Source organism: Schistocerca gregaria, chromosome 5 (genome assembly GCF_023897955.1).
Source record: "Schistocerca gregaria isolate iqSchGreg1 chromosome 5, iqSchGreg1.2, whole genome shotgun sequence".
Lineage (NCBI taxonomy): Eukaryota > Metazoa > Arthropoda > Insecta > Orthoptera > Acrididae > Schistocerca > Schistocerca gregaria.
This window is the reverse complement of record NC_064924.1, coordinates 348875970-348890846: the sequence shown is the minus strand read 5'-3', so window position 1 is coordinate 348890846 and position 14877 is coordinate 348875970. Positions and strand designations below refer to the sequence as shown.

The 14877-nt window shown below is 41.0% G+C and overlaps 1 protein-coding gene across 1 annotated transcript in view; it reads right to left on the bottom strand.

The window, feature by feature from the left end:
- Nucleotides 1-14877, bottom strand: part of LOC126273337 (uncharacterized) — a 443662-nt gene that overhangs the window by 72225 nt on the left and 356560 nt on the right. The gene's annotated exons all lie outside the window — the stretch shown is intronic.

Here is a 14877-nt window from a genome sequence, read left to right as displayed (position 1 = left end):
ATCAAGAATGCTTACTCAACAGGAACAGTCTTCGTTGTTTGATGCCTTCCATACAGTATTCCGACGGTAGGACCCAGGGTCCGGTGGGGGCTAACAGGCAGCAAGTGACGTCCCCAGTGTTGTGGTGAGACAGGGGCGGCTTGCGGCAAGCAGCGGCCTGGTTGACGCAAGTCGCTTTGTTAGCTTAGTGGCAAGGCTAAACGAGGTGCCAGTAGACTACTACTGACTATTTGTATTTCGGCAGTAAGTGCGCAGGCTACACGTCGAACCCAAGACTAACTGAAATGTAACGCGATGCCCCCCCCCCCCCCCCCCCCGATTCCAGTTTGAAGCACGGAGCTATCAGGGCTGGGTGACGGCTCGTACATCAGTGGCTTCGCCTAGATGGTGACGCTGGTCGATAAGGCTGCAGTAGCTTAGACATGCATACGACCGATGGCCGGAACAAAGAAAGCAAGGGTTGAACGCATGACGCTGCACTAATCGTGCTGTTGGCAGATCTGAGAACTTTTATGCTCTCTCTGGCTCTGTGAGTAATCACATGCCGTCAGGTGGTAGGTTCTCGTCATATACTCGGCTTTGGTAACGCCCTGTTTTGCTGGACCATGTAGTAGTACAGTCAACCACTGAAGGCATAACGCTGCGCTGCAGGTTGCAGCACCAATGCTAAAGCAGCGCCCAGCTGCAAAACTGCATCGATGACAGGAGTGCACATCAGTTGGGAGTTCGTGGAGGCCTACCTGAGGATCTGATTGCAACATAGTCAATGACGTTTTTTTTCTTCAGCCAACTATTAACAACATCAATATATTTGTTGAAATGAACACAATACTGCCTTGTAAATCAATTTATTCACGACTGCTTTGAGTCATAAGACCATTTTCATAGTCGAAAAATATCTTTAACGAGGCAACATCACATCGCATTCATGCGTTTCAAACATGGCACTGACTGGTCTCTATGTCGTGTTTGAAAAGAATGAATGCAACGTGATGTTGCTTTTGTGAAAGATATTTTTCCACTCTGAAAAAAGTGTCATGACTGAAACCGCGTGTGAATAAATTAATTTAGAGGACAGCATTGCCTTCATCATGCAATTCTACAGTCAATACTTTCTCGAATTTGTTTTCCGGCAATGATAGTTGTACGAGGATAAGTCAACTATTATCCGCAAAGTAGTTATAAAATTTTATTGTAATCAAAGAGGAAACTTACAAGAACATCATTTTTCGACATAGTCTCCTTGCATTTCAACGCACTTGGTCCACCGTTCTACAAGCTTCCTGATGCCTCCATAAAAGAAGGTTATACATGAACTACGAGCCAAGAACGCACCGCATTTTTTTCACTGTTTCGTTCGAGGCAAATCGATGGCCCCTTAATGCTTGTTTGAGTGGACCTAACATGCTATAGAAGGGGCGAGATCAGGACTATATGGAGGATGATCCAGTACTTCAAATTTGAGTTTCTGGAGCGGTCCGGCAGTGTGGTCAGCAGCATACGGACGGGTATTGTCGTGCAACAACACAACACTTTTCGACAGTAATCCTCGGCGTTTGCTTCGAATTGCAGGCTTTAGCCTAGCAGTAAGCATCCCACTGTAACGTACACTGTTTATCGTTGTGCCCCTTTTCCCATAATGTTTCAGTACTGGAACTTGTGCGTCCCAAAAAACCGTAAGCATCAGTTTTCCTGGATTGGGTCTTGAACTTTTCTTGCACGGCGGATTTGGATGTTTCCTTCCATACTCTGCCGTCTGTTCTCCGTCTCGTAATGATGGATCCATGTTTCGTCACCAGTAATGATCCTGTCTAAGAAGTTGTCCCCTTCGCTACCTTAGCGATCCAAATGTTTTTGTAGATGTCCAAGCGCGTTTTTTTATGCAACTGAGTAAGTTGTTTTGGGTCTCACCTTGCACAAACTTTATGAAACCCAAGTCTGTTGTGGGTGATTTCGTAGGCAGAACCGTGACTAATTTGCAGACGATGTGCCACTTCGTCAATAGCTAATCATCTGTCTAAGAGAATCATTTCACGTTAACCCCTAGTGCTTTCTTCATTTGTGGCGGTAAACGGTAGTCCGGTTCCTTCAACGTGCGTAACACTTGTGCGACCATTTCGTAATTTTTCAATCCATTCGTATACACTCCGTGGTGGCAAAACACGGTTCCAGTACTGTAACGAAAGTCTTCGATGAATTTCAGCCCCTGGTATACATTCCGACCACAAAAAACGAATCACGGAACGTTGCTCTTCTTAGGTGCAAATACACAGCGGAGAAGCCACGCTTAACAACACGGCAGAGATAACGAAACTAACCTAGTGGCTTGAAAATTGAAAAGATATGACAACAAATAAACGAAGCATGCGTCATCAACGTAAAACGACAGTACTACCAAAATAAACAAAAATATAACTAAATTGCGGATAACAATTGACTTACCCTCGTGCATTAACAACCACGCACCATCAGTATGGATGGGTTGACCAGTGAATATATGATCCGTATGCCTCTCGTATACGAATTAACTGCGTATAATAAAAGAGCCACCCAATGACGTTATGCTAAGGTATTCCCACAGCGACGGCAGCCACATCAAACTAGTTTTGGGTTTCTGAGATTTATATTGTTATAATTATTTGTGATACTTGCTTAATGGTTCTGTACAAATGGGCTAGGTTCAATCTTTGAAAAGGGGCAGTTAATTCTGTTTTGTACTGTCAAAAACGTCCCACCTCCTATTAATTTAGTGTACCAACAAGATACAATAAATAACGACATCGAACTGGTGTCGCAAATATTCCGGCTTGATTTGCTAGATGCACATTGCTTCGCCATGCGCTAAATAAGTTCTTACGTGTAATAGTGATGGAAACTTAAATAGGAAAAAGATGTAGTAGAGGTGATAAAGAGATTAGGTTCGCCTACTTTTACCATGAAGGATTATTGCCAACTTTGGGGATATAAAAGTCAGTAAGTTAATAAATTTTGCACATTTTCAGTCGATGATGCCTTACGAAATAATATTTTGAAGTAAGAAAATAATTACGTATGTTCACAAACGTACGTCTTGCAGGTATCTCTTTAAGCAGCTGGAAATATTAACCACAGCTGCACAATGCATTTATTCACTTATGAATTTAGTTACCAACAGTCCCGGAAAGTTGAGTGTAACAGAGGTATTCGCAAGTACAATACTGGAAGATAAACTAATCTCCATTACCCTTTAATGAATCTGCCTTTGGCACAGAAAGGGATGACATATCCAGCTAAGGAACTCTTTGACAATCTATTACTTGGAACTAAAATGTCTGACAGACAGCATAAGTGTTTTCAAATGTAGAATAAAGATATTTCTCCTTAACAATTAATTCTGAACCAAAGAGGGATTCTTGGCTAGAGACAATTAATCATTTTTAGAAAGTGTAGACATCCAGTATATACATTTCTTTAAATTATATGCATGGTTTCTATCGAGAGAGTCTTCAGGCGCATTTCCTCTGGTCTTTCGGCAGATATTTGCAATTTAGTTATTGCGATATGTAGCTGGATTCATTTCAAAGAAATACTGATCATTACGTCTTTCCCCCTTGTTGACGGGATACGTCAGTTTTTTCCCCGTTACAAAAGAAAATTTTTTTTTTTTTTTTTTTTTTTTTTTTTTTTTTTTTTAAACAGAATAGAGCGGTCTCCCGTTAATCGAGTGCTATATTCGTTTTCTAAGTATGTATGAACAGGAAGAAAAAGCACGAAGCGTAACTATTGTTACAGCAACGACTGAGCAATGCAACTGCTTAGCGGTAGGAGTCAGCGCGTGTTAGGGCGGTACTGTAAGAATGGTCAAGTTTCGCGTTTTGCTATTCCCGTTCATATTTACTTATAAAATGAATATTGCACTCGATGGGGGATGGCTCTATCGTATGGACACGTGAAAGTCCGGTTTTAATATCATGTTGTTTGTAACGGGAAACAAGACTGACGTTTCCCGTCAACAAGAGGTGCCGCATGAAATATATAATGAGGGGTATTTGTTTAGAATGACTACAGCTACAAACAGACAAAACTAAATGACAAATATCTGCCGAGAGACCAGAGTCTTAGAAGAGACACCCGGTTAAAGTGTTATATGTTTGTTCTGTTGACACGTTCTAAGTCATAACGTTTATCGTTAGTTTGAACAGTAGAACAATGAACTAACTATTACCCTGTATTTTGTGGTGTAAGTTTTGGTGATTACATATGACAAATTTCCGCTGGCGTGAAGCTTTTTTCACAGGAACAAAGGTAACTGGGGCAACAAATCAGTCGTAACTGTCTTACAACAGTGTAATAAGATACCAGAGGACGTGGATCCCTTATACCAAAATACTCAGAAAATATTATCGGAAATTTTGTCCCTGATGTTCGACTTCTACCTTGCAGCCAAGTATAATACAAGTTTTGAAAGTTCATCTCGCTTACGCTCTTGCGGTACACTTAACGTTAGTGTCTACTCTTTTGTTTGTAGACTCTACGGCTGTTAGCGATAGGTCCAATGCCATTTTCTCTCTTGAAAAATCGGGTGCCGCGTAAAAACATACAGAATATATAATACACATCTCGTAAGCATAGTTTTCTTGGTCGCTATACACTTCGGCGGCACTGCCTTTGACGTTTATGAGCCAATTTAACCGAGTACACTAAATTAAATTCTGTAGTCTTTTCTAAAAGGAACTAAACGCTTCAAAATCGTTTCCGCTCTGAAAAATTTCATGTGAGTACGTAAACGGGCAACGTCGTGTGTTGAACAAGTGAGCAATGAAATGCAACTGAGGCTAAGCGTGCTGTTCACTACATCCTGCAATTAGTAAATATCTCAAAAGAGCTACTTAGAAAACTAAACGAACTGGTATTCAGCTCAGGGTCAACTAATCATACGCAGTCTCTAGACATGACTTGCACCCTGCCAGTGAAGATAAAACTGGACTCATAAAAGCTTGCGCAAAAGCTTGAAACTACGGTTCTCCCCATGGTCTACAGTACATAGTCTACAGTACATGGAGTACAGAGCGGAAAATGGTCCTGACACATAATACAATACAAAGCATATTCTGCCTCGTAATTTGTAGTAATCGAGAACAGATACAAATACAGCTCTTCAGTTACAGTATGTAACACACTCAAACACGCTTTCTCCATCAATGGGAATATACAGCATTAACTTCGTAAACTCCTGAGCCTCTTATTCAGTCAGTGTCAATTGCTATCGTGGTTCAGCGGTAGCCATTAGTAATTCGCAACCTGGGTCTGAAGCAAATATAAACACGCAGTGAATCGGAGAAAGTTTTTTTAAGAGGTGCTCCATTCGTCCCCTCTCTTTATTCTGCCTTTTTAAAAAAGAAATGACGCTTTTAGCTACCTCCTAACGACCCCGTGCGGCACGTTTACGAATGGTGTTCCATTCAGCGGCAACAGAAATCGACGCGATAACGCCACAGCAAATCCACGCTTCTCGCGAGTGAAAACTTACAGTCGTCATGCACTGGGAACTCGGGATACCACTATGGGAATGTTAGGCGTCAAAGCGGAAAGCATTCACGGCAGGTATATCTTCTGGCTATGGAACTGAAATATATTTTTTTAGGCCATCGGTCTTCTTACGGGTTGTACGGCCTGCCATAATTTGCCCCATGACAACTTTTTCATTTCTGAGTAGCACTTGCATCGTACGCCGTAAATTATTTATGGGTATACGAGGCGTGTTTTTAAAGGAAGTGCCGTTTCTGAATTCCGCCTCTGCAACGCCGCGGTCGACATTTGGCGTATGCCTGCCGTGTACCGCACTCTGTTGGTAAGCCACAGACGCCATCACAGCATCATCCAGCTTGTTTTGTTTGTATTTGGAATGCCCCCTCCGACTGAAAACCCCTCGTATTGTGAAATACGCCTTGTTGCCCAAATGGGTGAGAACTTTTAAAGAAGGCCGTACGAATGCGCACGGTCTGGAAAGAAGTGGGTGACCTTCAGTCATAACTGATGATTTGGTACAGAAATTTGATGAAAAAGTGAGAGAGAACAGACGCTTTGAGATTTTTACGGGACGTGATGAGTTTTTTCAGTTGCCAAGAATTGTGCTTTATGCAATTCTTACAGAACCTTTCAAAAATCGAAAGTTACTCAAATAGGCTGCAGATTTCAACGAGGAAAGTATTCAAAATCTGGATGTACAATATAGTAAGTGTCTTAATGTTGGTGGGAATTCTGTAGAAACATAGATTAAATAACATGCTTTCACGTATAAATAAAATTGCTAAGAAACGTTTACTAGTTTTATTTTTATTTCAAAACGGTATTTTGCTACGGTCGCAGGTTCGAATCCTGCCTCGGGCATGGATGTGTGTGATGTCCTTAGGTTAGTTAGGTTTAAGTAGTTCTAAGTTCTAGGAGACTGATGACCTAAGATGTTAAGTTCCATAGTGCTCAGAGCCCAAAACGGTATTTATTTAAAAAACACGTCTCGTATTTCTATCTCCCTCTTTCCCTATCCTCTGAGTTCCCACAAGTACTCATACTTCTCTCCTCTCCGGCTCTGCGAACGGTCTCCACATTTCTTAGTAGTCCACAGAAATTTCAACGTCCTTCTATGGCGTCACATATCGAACGCACAATTCCGTTCTTTTCAGATTTTCTCTTATTCTATGATTCACTTCCATACAATTCTTCCTCAAATTAAGGGCGATATTTGATACTATCAGACTTCTTTTAGCCTGGGCTAGTCTGAACTTTATGCTCTCCTTACGTCGTCCGTTATACTTCATTTTGTTTCCGAGGTAGCAGACTTCCTTCATTCAGCCTGCTTAGTGGCCTTCAGTTTTGACAGGGTCTTTTCATTCTTTTCTGCTATTCTTCATTACATTCTTCTTTCTTTGCTTTACTCTCAATCCACAGTGTTTGTTACATTCACAGCTTCTGCAGTTCTTCCTCACTTTCACAGATGACGGCAATGTCATAAGCGGATCTCATCACTGATGTACTTTGAACCTTTTCTTTTTGTTTCCGTCGTTGCTTCTTCGATGTATAGATTGAACAATAGAGTGAAATACTACATCCTTGACAATTTTTTTTTCTAATCCAAGCACTTCGCTCTTGGTCTACCATTCTTCATGTTTCGCTATTCTTTCTTGTACATGCTGAATACTACCTATTTTTCCCTAAGGCTTGGACCTATCTTCCTAAGAATTTCGAACAGCGAAAATTATTAGCTCTCATATGCTACTTCATATACAAGCCACTTAGACATGTTGTAGTAACCACATCAGAGAATGTTGCGTTTATTGATACTACAGTTTCCGTGGAAACCATTTCGCTTAGTTCTCTTCCAGTCTTTTGGCCACAGTCATCGATATTTCTTAACATTAAAAAATAAAAAAGAATTTTTCAAGTACATTATAAAACATTAAAATGTGACGACTAGTTTCACTTGAATAAAATATACATGATCTAGACCATTAGAATTTCTTTTAATTGTAAGAAATCTATATTCTATCTTTCTCTCGTTCTCTGATAATGTCAGATGAAACTATTAATCAACGTTGACACAAAGTTTTACTATGTCCTTATATTACATATCAAACTGCGTCAAGGAAATGTTGGTATCAATTCCACAGGGCTTTACTAGGTACTAGGCGTGGTTTCATTAGAGCTGATACGCCATAGCCTCCTTCCCACCTTCTAAATGAGTTACCCAAGGGAAATTACAGACTAACGTGGATACCGAAATACAGTATAACTTAGCGTTCTCAACAGTAACTAATCATCGTCAGAGAGGAGAAAACCAGTAAGCGGCAGAAAAAAATCTTACAACTCAGCAGTGGGATTTCACGTCGTCAGTGAAGCCAGTGATTTTTTTTGCCATTTCTTGCTTGTTTCACCTCTGGTAATGATATGTTATTGCGAAAAACGCCAAGTTGCACATTCGGAGTTCACAGAACTTAATGTTCCAATCCCCACAGTTTTCATTACATTCTTAAGAGAATTTTCTTTTCCTCACAGGATAAACCACGAAATGATAAAATGTATGTAGCTATGCGTAACCGCCTCTTCATGGCAGGCACAGTAGCACATTGGCGGACAATAGATATGTAAATTTTCTATAAGTCTAGCTACTACGTTTAGACCTAATTTTATAATATAAGTGTAATTGTTAAAACATTTTATATTTGTAGATATGTACTTATAATAAAGATACACTATGTGATTAAAATTATCCGGGCATGCCCAAAACATACGTCTTTCATATTAGGTGCATTTTGCTACTGCCAGGTACTCCACATCAGCGACCTCAGTAGTCATTAGAAATCGTGAGAAAGCAGAATGTGGCGCTCCAAAGAACTCACGGACTTCGGACGTGATCAGGTGATTTGGTGCACTTGTGTCATACGTCTGTACGCGAGATTTCCACACTCCTAAACATCCATAGCAGCCATTTTAGTAGTTGCAGGGGCAACAGTTTGGATGATTGACTGATCTGGCCCTGTAACTTTAACCAAAACGGCCTTGCTGTGGGAAACTGCAGCCGTAATTTTTCCCGAGGGCATCCAGCTTTAGTGTGTGGGTAAATGACGATGGCGTCCTCTTGGGTAAATTATTGCGTAGGTAAAATAGTCCCCCGTTTGCATCTCTGGGCGGAGACTACTCAGGACTACGTCATTATCAGGAGAAACAAAACTGGCGTTCTACGGATCGGAGTGTGAAATGTCAGATCCCTTAATGGAGCAGGTATATTAGAAAATTTAAAAACGGAATTGGATAGGTTAAAGTTAGATATAGAGGGAAGTAGTGAAGTTCGGTGGAAGGAGGAACAAGACTTCTGGTCAGTTGAATACAGGGTTATAAATGCAACATCAAGTAGGGGTAATGTAGTAGTAGGTTTAATAACGAATAAAAAATAGGAGCGCGGATAAGCTACCACGAACAGCATAGTGACCGCATTATTGTGGCCAAGATAGATATGAAGCTCACGCCTACCACAATAGTACAAGTTTATGTGCCAACTAGCTCCGAAGATGAGGGGATTGAAGAAATGTGTGATGAGATAAAAAAGTTATTCAGACAGTGAAGGAAGACGAAAATTTAATAGTCATGGGGGACTGGAATTAGATAGTAGGAAAGGGAAGAAAAGGAAACTAGTAGGTGAATATGGAATGGGGATAAGGAACGAAAGAGGAAGCCGCCTGGAAGAAATTTTGCATAACTTAATCATAGCTAACACTGGGTTTAAAAATCATGAAAGAAGGTTCTATACGTGGAAGATACCTGGAGACACTTAAAAGTTTCATATAAATTATGTAACGGTAAGACAGAGCATTAGGAACCAGATTTTAAATTGTAAGACATTTCCAGGGGCAGATGTGGACTTCGACAACCTGGATAAACTGAAAGAACCCGAAGTTGTAGACAGTTTCAGAGAGAGAGAGAGAGAGAGAGAGAGAGAGAGAGAGAGAGAGAGAGAGAGAGAGAGAGGGAAAAATTGACAAGTATAGAGGAAAGAAATACAGTAGAAGAAGACTGAGTAGCTCTGAGAGATGAAATAGCGATGGCAACAGAGGATCAAGTAGGTAAAAAGAAGAGGGCTAGTAGAAATCCTTGGGTAACAGAAGAGATATTGAATTTAATTAATAAAAGGAGAAAATATAAAAATGCTGTAAATGAAACAGGCAAAAAGGAATACAGATGTCTCAAAAATGAAATCGACAGGAAGCGTAAAATGGTTAAGTAGGGATGGCTAGAAGACAAATGTAAGGATGTATCATTAGGGATAAGATGTATACTGCCTACAGGAAAGTTAAAGAGACCTTTGGAGAAAAGAGAACCACTTTTATGAATATCAAGAGCTCAGATGGAAAACCCATTCTAAGCAAAGAAGGGAAAGCAGAAAGGTGGAAGGAGTATATAGTGGCTCTATAGAAGGTCAGTATTATTGAAATAGAAGAGGTCGTAGATGAAGACGAAACGGGAGATATGATATTTCATGAAGAGTTTGGCAGATCACTGAAAGGCCTAAGTCGAAATAAGGCCCCGGGAGTAGACAACATTCATTAGATACACTGATACCCTTGGGAGAGCCAACCCTGACCAAACTTTACTATCTGATAAGCATGAAGTATGAGACAGGTGAAATACTCTCAGACTTCAAGAACAATATAATAATTACAATCCCAAAGAAAACAGGTGTAGACAGGTGCGAAAATGACCGAACTGTCAGTTTAACAAGTTACGGCTGCAAAATACTTATACGAGTTCTTTACAGACGAATGGGAAAACTGGGGGAGCCGACCTCGGGGAAGATTAGTTTGGATTCAGTAGAAATGTTGGAATACGTGAGGAAATACTAACCCTACGACTGATCTTAGAAAATAGATTAAGAAAAGGCAAACCTACGTTTCTAGCATTTGTAGATTTAGAGAAAGCTTTTGACAACGTTGACTGGAATACTCTCAAATTCTGAAGGTGACAGGTATCAAATACAGGGAGCGAAAGGCTATTTAGAATTTGCACAGAAACCTTATGGCAGCTAGAAGAGTTGAGGGGCACGAAAGGGAAGCAGTGTTTGAGAAGAGAGTGAGACTGGGTTTTAGCCTATCCCCGATGTTATTCAGTTTGTATATTGAGCAAGCAGTAAAGGAAACAAAAGAAATGTTTGTAGTATGAGTTAAAATCCATGGAGAAAAAATAAAAACTTTGATGTTTTGCCGATGACACTGTAATTTTGTCAGAAACAGCAATGGAGATGGAAGAGCAGTCCAACGGAATGGACAGTGTTTTGAATGGAGGAATAAAATGAACATGAACAAAAGGAGAAGGAGGATAATGGAATGTAGTCGATTTAAATCAGTTGATGCTGAGGGAATTAGTTTAGCAAATGAGAGACTTAAAGCAGTAGATGAATTTGTAAGTAGGCTGTTTAGCTTTTTTTATTGGTAACGCCGCCGCCACGTAGCGCTCTGTATAAAAATCACTGGCTGTGCCTTGTGCAGTCTGTGACTGGTTTGCATTGTTGTCTGCCATTGTAGTGTTGGGCAGCGGCAGCTGGATGCTAACAGCGCGTAGCGTTGCGCAGTTGGAGGTGAGCCGCCAGCAGTGGTGGATGTGGGGAGAGAGATGGCGGATTTTTGAAATTTGTAAGAATTGATGTCATGAACTGCTATGTATATTATGACTATTAAGGTAAATACATTGTTTGTTCTCTATCAAAATCTTTCATTTGCTAACTATGTCTACCAGTAGTTAGTGCCTTCCGTAGTTTGAATCTTTTATTTAGCTGGCAGTAGTGGCGCTCGCTGTATTGCAGTAGTTCGAGTAACGAAGATTTTTGGTGAGGTAAGTGATTTGTGAAAGGTATAGGTTAATGTTAGTCACGGCCATTCTTTTGTAGGGATTATTGAAAGTCAGATTGCGTTGCGCTAAAAATATTGTGTGTCAGTTTAAGCACAGTCATGTACAATTTTTGAAGGGACGTTTCAAATTTTGTTATTTGGGGAGGAAAATAACTGTTGATGGTCGAAGTAGAGAGGATATAAAATGTAGACTGGCAATGCAAGGAAAGTGTTTCTGAAGAAGAGAAATTTGTTAGCATCTAGTTCACATTTACGTGACAGGAAGTCTTTTCTGAAAGTATTTGTATGTACTGGAACCGTATACGGAAGTGAAACATGAACAATAAGTAGTTTAGGAAAGAAGAGAATAGAAGCTTTTGAAATGTGGTGCTACAGTAGACCGTTGAAGATTAGATGGTTAGATCACAAAACTTATGAGCAGGTACTGAATAGAATTCGAGAGAAGAGGAATGTGCGGCGGAACTTTACTAGAACAAGGGATTGGTTGGTAGGTCATGTTCTGAGGCATCAAAAGATCACCAGTTTAGTATTGGAGGGCAGCTTGGAGGGTGTGGTAACAAGAGCTACGATGTCACAACGTAGGTGCGCTCTGCTAGGTTGGCACCACGACAGACACCGACGACAGCGCACTCTAGCCGGAGCGGGAGAGCTCTACGAGCTCCGCTCCAGATTCTGCCCATTTCATCTAAGACCAGACGGACTGGAAACATCGCTTCAACCTCAGCTTGCTATTGAACTATGTACTACTTACGACGGGTCTAAGGCTTCGCACGTCAGTACAAACGTATGTATTCAGTTAATATGGTGATATAGAAAAAAACTATTTCTAAGAGCAGTACCGAGAGATTTTCACTTTTTCCTGCTCTTACTCACTTCCTACATTCGGCCTACCCTTTAGTTTACAGGAGCAGACACACGCTCCGCTTTCCAGGCGGGATACAAAAGAGGGTAAAAATCGTAGAGGGAGACTAAGAGATGAATACACTAAGCAGATTCAGCAGGATGTATGTTGCAGTAGGTACTTGGAGACGAAGAAGATTGCGCAGGATAGAGAGTAGCGTGGAGAGCTGCATTAAACCAGTCTCTGGACTGAAGACGACCACAACAACTGAATTTGATTTGACCACTGAATCATTACTATCGGTTTCATGCGCAACGGACACTTGTTATCACACAAGCTCAAGAATATGAAATGGTATATGGAGGAATTTTACATGCATCTCATTAATTAATTTCATCTGCCTTTCTAGTATTTCTTTCGATGTGGTAGTTAGAGGGAAGGGATAATGTTTGGATTTATGCAGTCCATTAAAAAAAGATAGTGGCGAATAATCACGATAATGGACAGTATTTATCTTCAAAAGCAGACGAAGGCCATCGATCTTTACAATAAAATGCCAGTAAAAGAACTTCAGCCAACGGAACATCGATTGCAAGAAAAATGTTATGAACTACTAAAAATAAATAATAATTCACATTTATTAACATGGGGCTATTACCATAGCTGTAGCAGGTTTTATATGCAAGATGCACACGGACAATGCTATGAAACAATAATAATGGAAATCATTGCGCGAAAATCACGAAAACTGTCATATAAAGGCCTACTGCCGTTCAGTTACTAAAATCCAATTGACTAACGTGGAAAAGGGCGACGACAAGTACGTCACTGGAAAAACACCAAAATGATGAAGAAACAAATTAAATTTGATAACGAGGAGAATAGCTGACACACGTCGGTACTCATTCGGGTCTTAGTATTATCTACGACAATGTGAAGCACGACACAGCTTGTTTGTTGTTAACCGAAACGCAGGTGGCAGATTCTGCCTGCGGCTACTATGTGCGGCATCAAACGGAAGTTCCGTAGCTCGGGTAAAATGATCCCAGAAATTATGCTGCGAAATGACTAAATGTAATCGCTTAAGGCGATGATGCATTCGTTTAAACGCTTCAGGATGAGCTTCGATCGACTAGTTTACCGTGCGGTGAGCTCTCCAAACAAAGGATCGAGTCTACGACACGAGCGTACAAATTAATATCACACAAATTTTAATAGAAAGCATTTTACAAGTTTCGCCAAGAAATATGTGTCTGGATTTAGAAATAAGCTATAGCGTGATACTCTAAGTTCATTGATTTTTAAGTTTATGTCAAAGTTTTTCCTCCTAAAGGCAGTTAAATAAAGCGGATAATATAAGAACGAAAATATCTTCTGAACTGTAGCACTAAGGTGGAAACCAACTGCAAGTACTACATGATGAAATCACGAGCCGAAGCGTAACTCTAAACTTCTTCCTCTTCTTCCTCTTCTTCTTCTTCTTCTTCTCCTCCTCCTCCTCTTCATGAATTGGCGAAATTCTCTGGTGCGGTGTTAATCGTTGTCTTCCTCTTCCTTTATTCTTTCTTCATTGACGGTTATTTCAAGCTTATAAGAGGAGTCTGTCACTCTCCATTTCTTCCAGTTGTTTGTTCCATTTACTTCAGAATTTTATAGTTTGGACTAAAAATGTTTAGTTCTTCTCTAAGATCTTGATTCCTTGTCTTTTATTGTGCGACCTTGAACTCTTGTCAGGAATTTCATTTCTTGTGCCTCAAAACTATAACAATAAGCTCAACAAAAACGCCACCATGAAAGTGCCGGAGGATCCACAGATGTTGGGGAGGGGGAGGGGGGGATGGCCTTTTCGCTGAGGGAAGGGGATAGCTAATACTGGTCTTGCCAGCTGCAGCGCAGTGTTGTTCGAAACAATGAATATCTCTGAGACACACTGTATTCTCTATTAGCTGTATGACTACCAAACTACTAAAAGAACTAAACTCCGTCCGGACAGGCCATGAAGGCCCAACGGTACCGACCAGCCGCCGTGTGTTCCTCAGCCTACAGGCGTCACTGGATGTGGAGATGGAGAGGCATGTGGTCAGCACTCTCCCAACCGTTGTCAGTTTTCGTGACTGCAGCCCCTACTTCCCAATTAAGTAGTCCTCAATTGGCTTCACAAGGGCTGAGTGCACCCCTCTTTCCAACAGCACTCGACAGACCGGGCGGTCATCCATCCAAGTGCTACCCCTGCCCGACAGTGCTGCAAGGTTGGTATAGCTCGGTGCAGTTGACTGCCATGCGGAGGACCCGAGTTCCATTCCCAGTCTGCCCGGGATTTTCCTTGGTGGATAGCCTGGAATGGGGTGCACTCAACCACATGATGCCAACTGAGGAGACACTTCACCAAGTAAGAGCGGTTACAAGTCACAGAAACTGACAGCATTTGGGAGAGCAGTGTGTCGATCACATGCCCCTTCACAGCGTGTTGAGTGATGCTGTTGCCAGAGAATGATTTGGGTTGGGTCGGTACCTATAGACCCGCCAGAGCCTGTCGACGGATAAACTTTGATTCACTCATCTACTTATACAAAAGAATTAGACGGTGGAAAGTGGATTAAGAGGAATTAGCCACTGATAAATAAATGCGTTATCAAGCTCATCCTTCCTCCAGAGGCTCCA